At 40.4% G+C, this 12150-nt stretch overlaps 1 pseudogene; it reads left to right on the plus strand.

Moving 5' to 3' along the window:
- Window positions 1–910: 910 nt before the first annotated feature.
- LOC100995800 (ezrin-like) lies at window positions 911–11850 on the plus strand (annotated as a pseudogene).
- The last annotated feature ends 300 nt before the right edge of the window (window positions 11851–12150 follow it).

The raw sequence follows: 12150 nt of genomic DNA on the forward strand, positions 1-12150 counted from the left end.
TTCCTTTTCCAGGAGAGAATTAGGAAGTAGGGTCATGTGAGGAGCTGAATTGAGCTCTAATAGTCATAACATGGTAGGTGAACTGTTGGAGATTAATTGCTTACTGACACTGTCACTGCTGAGCACTCAGAATGTTTTAGCTTTACTGGTTTCATTAAACGTATAGTAAGAAAATTGGGCTATTGAAAAATTATTCATATAGCTGAAAGGAAGAGTAAGGATGTGAAGAAGCAAAGTTAGCGGCAAATCCCAGATATTTTAAGGTGTTTCATTGTGAGAGGCAGTTTAATATAAAAGACATGTAAAGAATACTGACTATTGATTCCTTCCAGATTTTGATTCATTTTATAAAACTATTTTGAGGAACATGTCTTTTATGTTGAGATCTGTTTTGTGCACATGGGAGATAAGAACGTAACCTAAGGTCATAGTTTAGAGCAGAAGCAAAGAAGTCAGACACCTTGTATTTAAATGCAGCTTCTGCCACTCAGTGTTTGTATTACCTTGTAAACACTACTAAACCTCTTTGTGTCTCATCTCTTCATCTATGAAATGGTAATAATTATAACATCTTACTGAGTTTTGTAAGACATAAATAGATAATATATATTCTTAGGACAAATATAATAAGAGCTCAATAAGTGTTATATGATTGGTATTATTGTCATATTCATTTAGGCATGTCCCTGCCTCCAGTAGTTTGTATTCTATCCTGAACTATAAAAATAAGGCCTTTCAAAGAAAATGTGACATATGTGATAAAGCAGTTAGTTCTACAGAAGTTCAGAGTAGGAAAGGATGGGTAATGTGGTACAATGGCCAGAGAATGATGTAGAAGGCTCTAATTGTGAGCCAAGCCTTGAAAAAAATGTATTAGAACTGTGGTTCCAACAGATACAGTTCAAGAAGAATGGCTACTCAGGACAGAAGGAACCTGTGTAAAATTGAAACAGCTACGGTGAGTTTTCATATTTTATAAGAGAGAGATAAAATAAGATCCTATGTTAAGGTATGATTTGACTATGGAGAACACAAGAGGCCACATAGGTGACTTAGAACATTGGAAGCTTTTGAGATCTCACTTTATTTAAGAAGTGCTTACAAAATAAAATGGCAGCAGAGTCCAGGAGAGATGCCTAGTTGCAGTCTGAATGAGCTAGTATGGGGTTGAGTCAATAAAAACCTTCCAATTGTGAGCAGCTAAAACTACAACAAAGGCAGTGGGGTGAAAAAATTGTTTAAGTTTCCCTAAAAAATTACTAAAGAGTATAATGACTGATTAGATATAGTGGGAGACACCGAGGGAAACTGGGATGAGTGACAGTGGCTCCAAAAATTTAGATAAACTGGAAAATGTTGACAGAGACTGGGAAAATATCATGAGTCACTGGAAGAAGGGGGTGTGTTGGATGGATTGGTCAGTTAAAATTTGGAAATGTTAAGATTACTATGACGGAGAGTCAAGTGGAAATTGCCATCCATTGGACTGGAGTTCAGGAAAAGTAAGATAGATATAAAAATAATATGAAAAAGATATAGAGTTTCTATCACATATTCAAACTAAAATAGTTTCAGCATGTTTCCAGATAGATTTTTTTTATGATAACATTCAGAAAAGGATGGAAAAACCAGTTAAGTCTAATTATAACCTATGAACATAGGGGAAAAAATTCATTGTCACATTAAGCAAGAATTCAAAAAATAACAAACACTTAACCAAAAGTTCTGCACAGTAAACCCACTTTTCTTCTTTCTCAAACTAACATGTGTATAAACTAAATCAGGCACCTGAATGGGAGGATCTTTTGAGCCCAGGAGTTCCAGGCTGCAGTGAGCTATAATCACTATAATCACGTCACTGCACTCCAGCCTGGACAACAGACCAAGACCCGTCTCTTAAAAAGCAAACAAACAAAAAAAGTATAGAACGTTTATTTTTAATTTAGCACCAACCATTCTTTCATCTCTTAAGAACCTAAATAGGAACAATTCTAATAAGTAGCTGGGGCAGGAATAATAAATTGCATAAATCTATTTGGAGAATTAACATGGAAAATTACAGTGTCACAGTGATTATTTACTTATATTTCATTAGTTGTGATCTCCACGGAGTATTTAAATAATTGAATTTGTTACTTTTAAAAATTATTTATTTATTTAATTTATTTATTTTTTATTTTTATTTTTTTTTTAATTATACTTTAAGTTTTAGGGTACATGTGCACATTGTGCAGGTTAGTTACATATGTATACATGTGCCATGCTGGTGCGCTGCACCCACTAACTCGTCATCTAGCATTAGGTATATCTCCCAATGCTATCCCTCCCCCCTCCCCCCTCCCCACCACAGTCCCCAGAGTATGATATTCCCCTTCCTGTGTCCATGTGATCTCATTGTTCAATTCCCACCTATGAGTGAGAATATGCGGTGTTTGGTTTTTTGTTCTTGCGATAGTTTACTGAGAATGATGGTTTCCAATTTCATCCATGTCCCTACAAAGGGTATGAACTCATCATTTTTTATGGCTGCATAGTATTCCATGGTGTATATGTGCCACATTTTCTTAATCCAGTCTATCATTGTTGGACATTTGGGTTGGTTCCAAGTCTTTGCTATTGTGAATAATGCCGCAATAAACATACGTGTGCATGTGTCTTTATAGCAGCATGATTTATAGTCATTTGGGTATATACCCAGTAATGGGATGGCTGGGTCAAATGGTATTTCTAGTTCTAGATCCCTGAGGAATCGCCACACTGACTTCCACAATGGTTGAACTAGTTGACAGTCCCACCAACAGTGTAAAAGTGTTCCTATTGCTCCACATCCTCTCCAGCACCTGTTGTTTCCTGACTTTTGAATGATTGCCATTCTAACTGGTGTGAGATGATATCTCATAGTGGTTTTGATTTGCATTTCTCTGATGGCCAGTGATGATGAGCATTTTTTCATGTGTTTTTTGGCTGCATAAATGTCTTCTTTTGAGAAGTGCCTGTTCATGTCCTTCGCCCACTTTTTGATGGGGTTGTTTGTTTTTTTCTTGTAAATTTGTTTGAGTTCACTGTAGATTCTGGATATTAGCCCTTTGTCAGATGAGTAGGTTGCGAAAATTTTCTCCCATGTTGTAGGTTGCCTGTTCACTCTGATGGTAGTTTCTTTTGCTGTGCAGAAGCTCTTTAGTTTAATTAGATCCCATTTGTCAATTTTGGCTTTTGTTGCCATTGCTTTTGGTGTTTTGGACATGAAGTCCTTGCCCACGCCTATGTCCTGAATGGTAATGCCTAGGTTTTCTTCTAGGGTTTTTATGGTTTTAGGTCTAACGTTTAAATCTTTAATCCATCTTGAATTGATTTTTGTATAAGGTGTAAGGAAGGGATCCAGTTTCAGCTTTCTACATATGGCTAGCCAGTTTTCCCAGCACCATTTATTAAATAGGGAATCCTTTCCCCATTGCTTGTTTTTCTCAGGTTTGTCAAAGATCAGATAGTTGTAGGTAAGCGGCGTTATTTCTGAGGGCTCTGTTCTGTTCCATTGATCTATATTTCTGTTTTGGTACCAGTACCATGCTGTTTTGGTTACTGTAGCCTTGTAGTATAGTTTGAAGTCAGGTAGTGTGATGCCTCCAGCTTTGTTCTTTTGGCTTAGGATTGACTTGGCGATGCGGGCTCTCTTTTGGTTCCATATGAACTTTAAAGTAGTTTTTTCCAATTCTGTGAAGAAAGTCATTGGTAGCTTGATGGGGATGGCATTGAATCTGTAAATTACCTTGGGCAGTATGGCCATTTTCACGATATTGATTCTTCCTACCCATGAGCATGGAATGTTCTTCCATTTGTTTGTATCCTCTTTTATTTCCTTGAGCAGTGGTTTGTAGTTCTCCTTGAAGAGGTGCTTCACATCCCTTGTAAGTTGGATTCCTAGGTATTTTATTCTCTTTGAAGCAATTGTGAATGGGAGTTCACTCATGATTTGGCTCTCTGTTTGTCTGTTGTTGGTGTATAAGAATGCTTGTGATTTTTGTACATTGATTTTGTATCCTGAGACTTTGCTGAAGTTGCTTATCAGCTTAAGGAGATTTTGGGCTGAGACGATGGGGTTTTCTAGATAAACAATCATGTCGTCTGCAAACAGGGACAATTTGACTTCCTCTTTTCCTAATTGAATACCCTTTATTTCCTTCTCCTGCCTGATTGCCCTGGCCAGAACTTCCAACACTATGTTGAATAGGAGCGGTGAGAGAGGGCATCCCTGTTTTGTGCCAGTTTTCGAAGGGAATGCTTCCAGTTTTTGCCCATTCAGTATGATATTGGCTGTGGGTTTGTCATAGATAGCTCTTATTATTTTGAAATATGTCCCATCAATACCTAATTTATTGAGAGTTTTTAGCATGAAGGGTTGTTGAATTTTGTCAAAGGCTTTTTCTGCATCTATTGAGATAATCATGTGGTTTTTGTCTTTGGCTCTGTTTATATGCTGGATTACATTTATTGATTTGCCTATGTTGAACCAGCCTTGCATCCCAGGGATGAAGCCCACTTGATCATGGTGGATAAGCTTTTTGATGTGCTGCTGGATTCGGTTTGCCAGTATTTTATTGAGGATTTTTGCATCAATGTTCATCAAGGATATTGGTCTAAAATTCTCTTTTTTGGTTGTGTCTCTGCCAGGCTTTGGTATCAGAATGATGCTGGCCTCATAAAATGAGTTAGGGAGGATTCCCTCTTTTTCTATTGATTGGAATAGTTTCAGAAGGAATGGTACCAGTTCCTCCTTGTACCTCTGGTAGAATTCGGCTGTGAATCCATCTGGTCCTGGACTCTTTTTGGTTGGTAAACTATTGATTATTGCCACAATTTCAGCTCCAGTTATTGGTCTATTCAGAGATTCAACTTCTTCCTGGTTTAGTCTTGGGAGAGTGTATGTGTCGAGGAATGTATCCATTTCTTCTAGATTTTCTAGTTTATTTGCATAGAGGTGTTCGTAGTATTCTCTGATGGTAGTTTGTATTTCTGTGGGATCGGTGGTGATATCCCCTTTATCATTTTTTATTGCGTCTATTTGATTCTTCTCTCTTTTTTTCTTTATTAGTCTTGCTAGCGGTCTATCAATTTTGTTGATCCTTTCAAAAAACCAGCTCCTGGATTCATTGATTTTTTGAAGGGTTTTTTGTGTCTCTATTTCCTTCAGTTCTGCTCTGATTTTAGTTATTTCTTGCCTTCTGCTAGCTTTTGAATGTGTTTGCTCTTGCTTTTCTAGTTCTTTTAATTGTGATGTTAGGGTGTCAATTTTGGATCTTTCCTGCTTTCTCTTGTGGGCATTTAGTGCTATAAATTTCCCTCTGCACACTGCTTTGAATGCATCCCAGAGATTCTGGTATGTTGTGTCTTTGTTCTCGTTGGTTTCAAAGAACATCTTTATTTCTGCCTTCATTTCGTTATGTACCCAGTAGTCATTCAGGAGCAGGTTGTTCAGTTTCCATGTAGTTGAGCGGCTTTGAGTGAGATTCTTAATCCTGAGTTCTAGTTTGATTGCACTGTGGTCTGAGAGATAGTTTGTTATAATTTCTGTTCTTTTACATTTGCTGAGGAGAGCTTTACTTCCAACTATGTGGTCAATTTTGGAATAGGTGTGGTGTGGTGCTGAAAAAAATGTATATTCTGTTGATTTGGGGTGGAGAGTTCTGTAGATGTCTATTAGGTCCGCTTGGTGCAGAGCTGAGTTCAATTCCTGGGTATCCTTGTTGACTTTCTGTCTCGTTGATCTGTCTAATGTTGACAGTGGGGTGTTAAAGTCTCCCATTATTAATGTGTGGGAGTCTAAGTCTCTTTGTAGGTCACTCAGGACTTGCTTTATGAATCTGGGTGCTCCTGTATTGGGTGCATAAATATTTAGGATAGTTAGCTCCTCTTGTTGAATTGATCCCTTTACCATTATGTAATGGCCTTCTTTGTCTCTTTTGATCTTTGTTGGTTTAAAGTCTGTTTTATCAGAGACTAGGATTGCAACCCCTGCCTTTTTTTGTTTTCCATTTGCTTGGTAGATCTTCCTCCATCCTTTTATTTTGAGCCTATGTGTGTCTATGCACGTGAGATGGGTTTCCTGAATACAGCACACTGATGGGTCTTGACTCTTTATCCAACTTGCCAGTCTGTGTCTTTTAATTGGAGAATTTAGTCCATTTACATTTAAAGTTAATATTGTTATGTGTGAATTTGATCCTGTCATTATGATGTTAGCTGGTGATTTTGCTCGTTAGTTGATGCAGTTTCTTCCTAGTCTTGATGGTCTTTACATTTTGGCATGATTTTGCAGCGGCTGGTACCGGTTGTTCCTTTCCATGTTTAGCGCTTCCTTCAGGAGCTCTTTTAGGGCAGGCCTGGTGGTGACAAAATCGGTCAGCATTTGCTTGTCTGTAAAGTATTTTATTTCTCCTTCACTGATGAAGCTTAGTTTGGCTGGATATGAAATTCTGGGTTGAAAATTCTTTTCTTTAAGAATGTTGAATATTGGCCCCCACTCTCTTCTGGCTTGTACGGTTTCTGCCGAGAGATCCGCTGTTAGTCTGATGGGCTTCCCTTTGAGGGTAACCCGACCTTTCTGTCTGGCTGCCCTTAACATTTTTTCCTTCATTTCAACTTTGGTGAATCTGACAATTATGTGTCTTGGAGTTGCTCTTCTCGAGGAGTATCTTTGTGGCGTTCTCTGTATTTCCTGAATCTGAACGTTGGCCTGCCTTGCTAGATTGGGGAAGTTCTCCTGGATAATATCCTGCAGAGTGTTTTCCAACTTGGTTTCATTCTCCGCATCACTTTCAGGTACACCAATCAGACGTAGATTTGGTCTTTTCACATAGTCCCATATTTCTTGGAGGCTTTGCTCATTTCTTTTTATTCTTTTTTCTCTAGACTTCCCTTCTCGCTTCGTTTCATTCATTTCATCTTCCATTGCTGATACCCTTTCTTCCAGTTGATCGCATCGGCTCCTGAGGCTTCTGCATTCTTCACGTAGTTCTCGAGCCTTGGTTTTCAGCTCCATCAGCTCCTTTAAGCACTTCTCTGTATTGGTTATTCTAGTTATACATTCTTCTAAATTTTTTTCAAAGTTTTCAACTTCTTTGCCTTTGGTTTGAATGTCCTCCCGTAGCTCAGAGTAATTTGATCGTCTGAAGCCTTCTTCTCTCAGCTCGTCAAAATCATTCTCCATCCAGCTTTGTTCCGTTGCTGGTGAGGAACTGCGTTCCTTTGGAGGAGGAGAGGCGCTCTGCATTTTAGAGTTTCCTGTTTTTCTGTTCTGTTTTTTCCCCATCTTTGTGGTTTTATCTACTTTTGGTCTTTGATGATGGTGATGTACAGATGGGTTTTCGGTGTGGATGTCCTTTCTGTTTGTTAGTTTTCCTTCTAACAGACAGGACCCTCAGCTGCAGGTCTGTTGGAATACCCTGCCGTGTGAGGTGTCAGTGTGCCCCTGCTGGGGGGTGCCTCCCAGTTAGGCTGCTCGGGGTTCAGGAGTCAGGGACCCACTTGAGGAGGCAGTCTGCCCGTTGTCAGATCTCCAGCTGCGTGCTGGGAGAACCACTGTTCTCTTCAAAGCTGTCAGACAGGGACATTTAAGTCTGCAGAGGTTACTGCTGTCTTTTTGTTTGTCTGTGCCCTGCCCCCAGAGGTGGAGCCTACAGAAGCAGGCAGGCCTCCTTGAGCTGTGGTGGGCTCCACCCAGTTTGAGCTTCCCGGCTGCTTTGTTTACCTAAGCAAGCCTGGGCAATGGCGGGCGCCCCTCCCCCAGCCTCGCTGCCGCCTTGCAGTTTGATCTCAGACTGCTGTGCTAGCAATCAGCCAGATTCCGAGGGCGTAGGACCCTCCGAGCCAGGTGTGGGATATAGTCTTGTGGTGTGCCGTTTTTTAAGCCGGTCTGAAAAGCGCAATATTCGGGTGGGAGTGACCCGAGTTTTCCAGGTGCGTCCGTCACCCCTTTCTTTGACTCGGAAAGGGAACTCCCTGACCCCTTGCGCTTCCCAGGTGAGGCAATGCCTTGCCCTGCTTCGGCTCGCGCACGGTGCGCGCACCCACTGGCCTGCGCCCACTGTCTGGCACTCCCTAGTGAGATGAACCCGGTACCTCAGATGGAAATGCAGAAATCACCATCTTCTGCGTCGCTCACGCTGGGAGCTGTAGACCGGAGCTGTTCCTATTCGGCCCTCTTGGCTCCTCCTGTACCCTAATTTATTTATTTTGAGATGGAGCCTTGCCTTGTCACCTAGGCTTGAGTGCAATGATGCAACCTTCGCTCACTGCAACCTCCACCTCCCAGGTTCAAGCGATTCTCCTGCCTCAGCCTCCCAACTAGCTGGGATGACCGTCGCCAGTAACCATGAGCAGCTAATTTTTGTATTTTTAGTAGCGGCGGGGTTTCACCCTGTTGGCCAGGCTGGTCTCGAACTCCTGACCTCAGATGATCCACCCGCCTTGGCTTCCCAAAGTGCTGGGATTACAGGCATGAGCCCCCACGCCTGGCCGAATTTGTTATATTTTAAGAAAGTAGTTCTGCCCTATGGGGCTTTGAAGCAGAGGTGCAGGTGAATGGAGGAGATACAGTGCTTTACACTGAATGGATCCAGCCAGCTATGGTTTCCAAGCTCTTGAGCCTGCTCTTTACAGTTTCCTTTAAAAGGGTTATATTTGCTCTGGGAAGGCAATGCCAATAATCAAGTTTATTAGATGTATACATAATTAAAGTTAATAGTCCTTGATAGGTGTCTTGAGGGCCCTTCGATGAGGAAAGGACATGAGATTTCAAGGCATGGGCTTCATAAAATCTATTTTGGTTACTCAGATACATTCTGTAGTTTCTTTTTGTTTCAGAGTGAATTTGAGGATACTCAGACAATTAGAACATTACTGTGAATACATCCCTAAATTTATTGTTTATTATCATGTAATATACCTTATTAAAATCTCCTTGCAAATTTTCAAATTATTTTAATGCATATAGAAAATATGGCAGATTTTTAAACATTTAAATTGCCACCAAATTAAGAATGTTAAATTCAATATTGAGAAATAATATGAATTAAAACATGTAAAATTTAAAAACTGTTTCAGACATATCCTGAAGTATTGAAATTTTCCTAAATATTATGTGAATCCCATTTTTACAGTTAAGAATGCAGGAATTCTATTTTATGCTGATAAAAATCGATTGGAGTTCTCGTACAAAGGTGGTCCCTCCCTTCACAAATTTAGCTGGGAAATTTCAAACACCATTCTGTGAGGAAGCCAGGAAGTATTAACTTCAAACTTTTCAGCCCCATCCCACACACATATCTTCACATGAAGAAACTAAAGCGCACAGTTACAGCAGATGTCACATAGCTAACAGTTGTGACCCTGGGATGTAAAATGTGACTTTTGTTAAAGGCTGTTTACATATGCCCTTTGATTTTGTCACCATTTGGAATTTTTTACTGGTTAACTTTTTCCAAAGTGGCAGGCTCTTGCTATGGGTTTATTGTCAACTCTCTCCATGATTCTCCATCCGCCTCTTTACTCCCTTCTCTCCTCACTCCTGTACATTTTTATTGATTAACTATATAGAGAATTTAGCTATCTCTTTGTGTTTTCATCATCTTCTGTATATCAGAGTTTAAGCTCACACTCAGTAGTACTTACAAATTTATTTCCAGTTATAAAGTGATTTCCTTCCTATGATGAATTCTAGCATTATGTATTAAAATAGCAATTCATATTTTTCTTTTCCCTACAAAATATTTAAGTATAACATCATTCACATTACTTTATTAGGATTCTGGCTAAATGCATTGCTTTATATTAGTGCAGTACAGCTCTGGACAAACTGTTTTTTCTCTTTTTAGTATCCTGGAATTTGGGGGAACATGGTTGCTCACAAAATGAGTCTGGTCTTTTGTTTTCTAGATGTCCAGTATGCTCAAAAAGCATTGAAATCATTTAAAGTAATATTTAAGCCCATTTATACTGACATTGCCTTAATGAATATGAGAATTCTTTGCATTTCAGCTGAATATCCTCACAGTTTTAATCTACAAATTCTAAGACCCGTATAGTATTAAAATTTTCCCATGTGATGAAGCAAGAAAAATAGCTATAAGTGGGAATTATAAAATGCAAGTATGTGGTACTGTCTTGGTCCATTTGTGTTGCTGTAAATGAATACTTGAGGCTGGGTAATTTATAAAGAAAATATATTTATTCGACTCACAGTCCTGCAGTCTGTAAAAGAAGAATGGCACTAACGTCTGCTTCCAGTGAGGGCTTCAGGCTGCTCTCACTCATGCTGGAAGGCCAAGAGGAACAAGCACGTGCAGAGATCACATGATAAAAGCAGAGAGACGGAGAGAAAAGTGCTAGACTCTTAAACAACCAGCTCTCACAGGAACTAGCTGAGCAAAAATTCACTCAACACTCTACCTCGCAGAAAAGATATTAATCTATTCATGAGGGATCCACTCCTATAACCCAAACACCTCCTACTAGGCCCCACTCCCAACACCGGGGATCAAATTTCGACATGAGGCTTGGAAAGTCAAATGTCCAAACCATAGCAGATACTTACACAAATCTAAAATTTACTTGTATGAAAGAAGTTTTATATTTTTAGCTCAAAAAATGAATATATAGATTTTTTTCAATGGATAGTAATAATTGACTTTCTACACTGAGATGAAAAAGGAACAAAATTTGTTATACCAGAATATTTCAAAGTAAATAGCACAGAAATATATGTGATTGTCTCCAGATGCTAAGTAGGAAGTACTTTTGATCAAGAAATGAAAAACCAGGTGGCAAAAAACAACCTACAAGGGATTATGAGAAACCAGACCAATATAAGAAATTGAGAAAAATCTGGATCTATATTTAATATTTCATATATATGTTTTTAAATTAATGAATAATATTTCCACATTTTATGGGGTACATGAAATATTTTGCTAATTGCATAGAATGTGTAATAATCGTCAGGATATTTAGGTTATCTATCACCTCAAGTGTTTATTATTTCTGTGTTGAGAACATTTCAAGTTCTCTCTCCTAGCTCTTTGGAAATAAACCATTATTATTAACTATAGCCACCGTACTCTGATATCAAACATTATAACTTATTTCTTCTATTTAACTATATGTTTGTACCCATTAACGAAGGAGGAGCTGGAGAGACAGGTGGTGGATCAGTGAAGAGCCAGGAGCAGCTGGCTGCGGAGCTTGCGGAGTACACAGCCAAGATCGCACTCCTGGAAGAGGCACTGAGGCGCAAGGAGGATGAAGTTGAAGAGTGGCAGCACAGAGCCAGAGAAGCCCAGGATGACCTGGTGAAGACCAAGGAGGAGCTGCACCTGGTGATGATGGCACCCCCGCCCCCACTGCCCCTCGTATAGAAGCCGGTGAGCTACCATGTCCAAGACAGTTTGCAGGACGAGGGCTCTGAGCCCACGGGCTACAGAGCGGAGCTGTCTAGCGAGGGCATCCGGGATAACCACAACGAGGAGAAACACATCGCCGAAGCGGAGAAGAACGAGCGCGTGCAGCGGCCCCTGCTGACGCTGAGCGGCGAGCTGTCCCAGGCCTGAGATGAGAATAAGAGGACTCATAATTACATCATCCACAATGAGAACATGAGGCAAGGTCGGGACAAGTACAAGACGCTGCGGCAGATCCGGCAGGGCAACACCAAGCAGCGCATCGACCAGTTCGGGGCCATGTAATGGCCAGGCCAGGTCCGAGGGCAGAGAGACGCTCTGCAGCGGGCGCTGCTGCCCTCACCTCCAGCCTCCTCACGCTTGTGTCTTTAGTGCTCCAAGTCTAGGAACCTCCTCATCAGATCTCAGTTCCTTTAAAAAGCAGTTACCCATGAGAAACGTCCTGGTCTGAGAACCAGTGGAGGCGCCCTGGTTTGTTTTCCCTGATTGTATCATGGTGCCAAGCAGGCCAGATTCTGGCGATTATCTCGAATCACCTCCTGTGTTGTGCTGGGACCCGGACTGACTGAAATAAGGAAAATGCCTGTAAAGTCTGAGTAACAAACTTCATGCTGGCCAGTGTGATACGAGATTCAGTATCATTAAAGGAAACCATGTCATGGCTTACACCTGTGCTATACTCTTTCTGTATTTGAAATGA

Source organism: Pan paniscus, chromosome 2 (genome assembly GCF_029289425.2).
Source record: "Pan paniscus chromosome 2, NHGRI_mPanPan1-v2.0_pri, whole genome shotgun sequence".
Classification (NCBI taxonomy): Eukaryota; Metazoa; Chordata; class Mammalia; order Primates; family Hominidae; genus Pan; species Pan paniscus.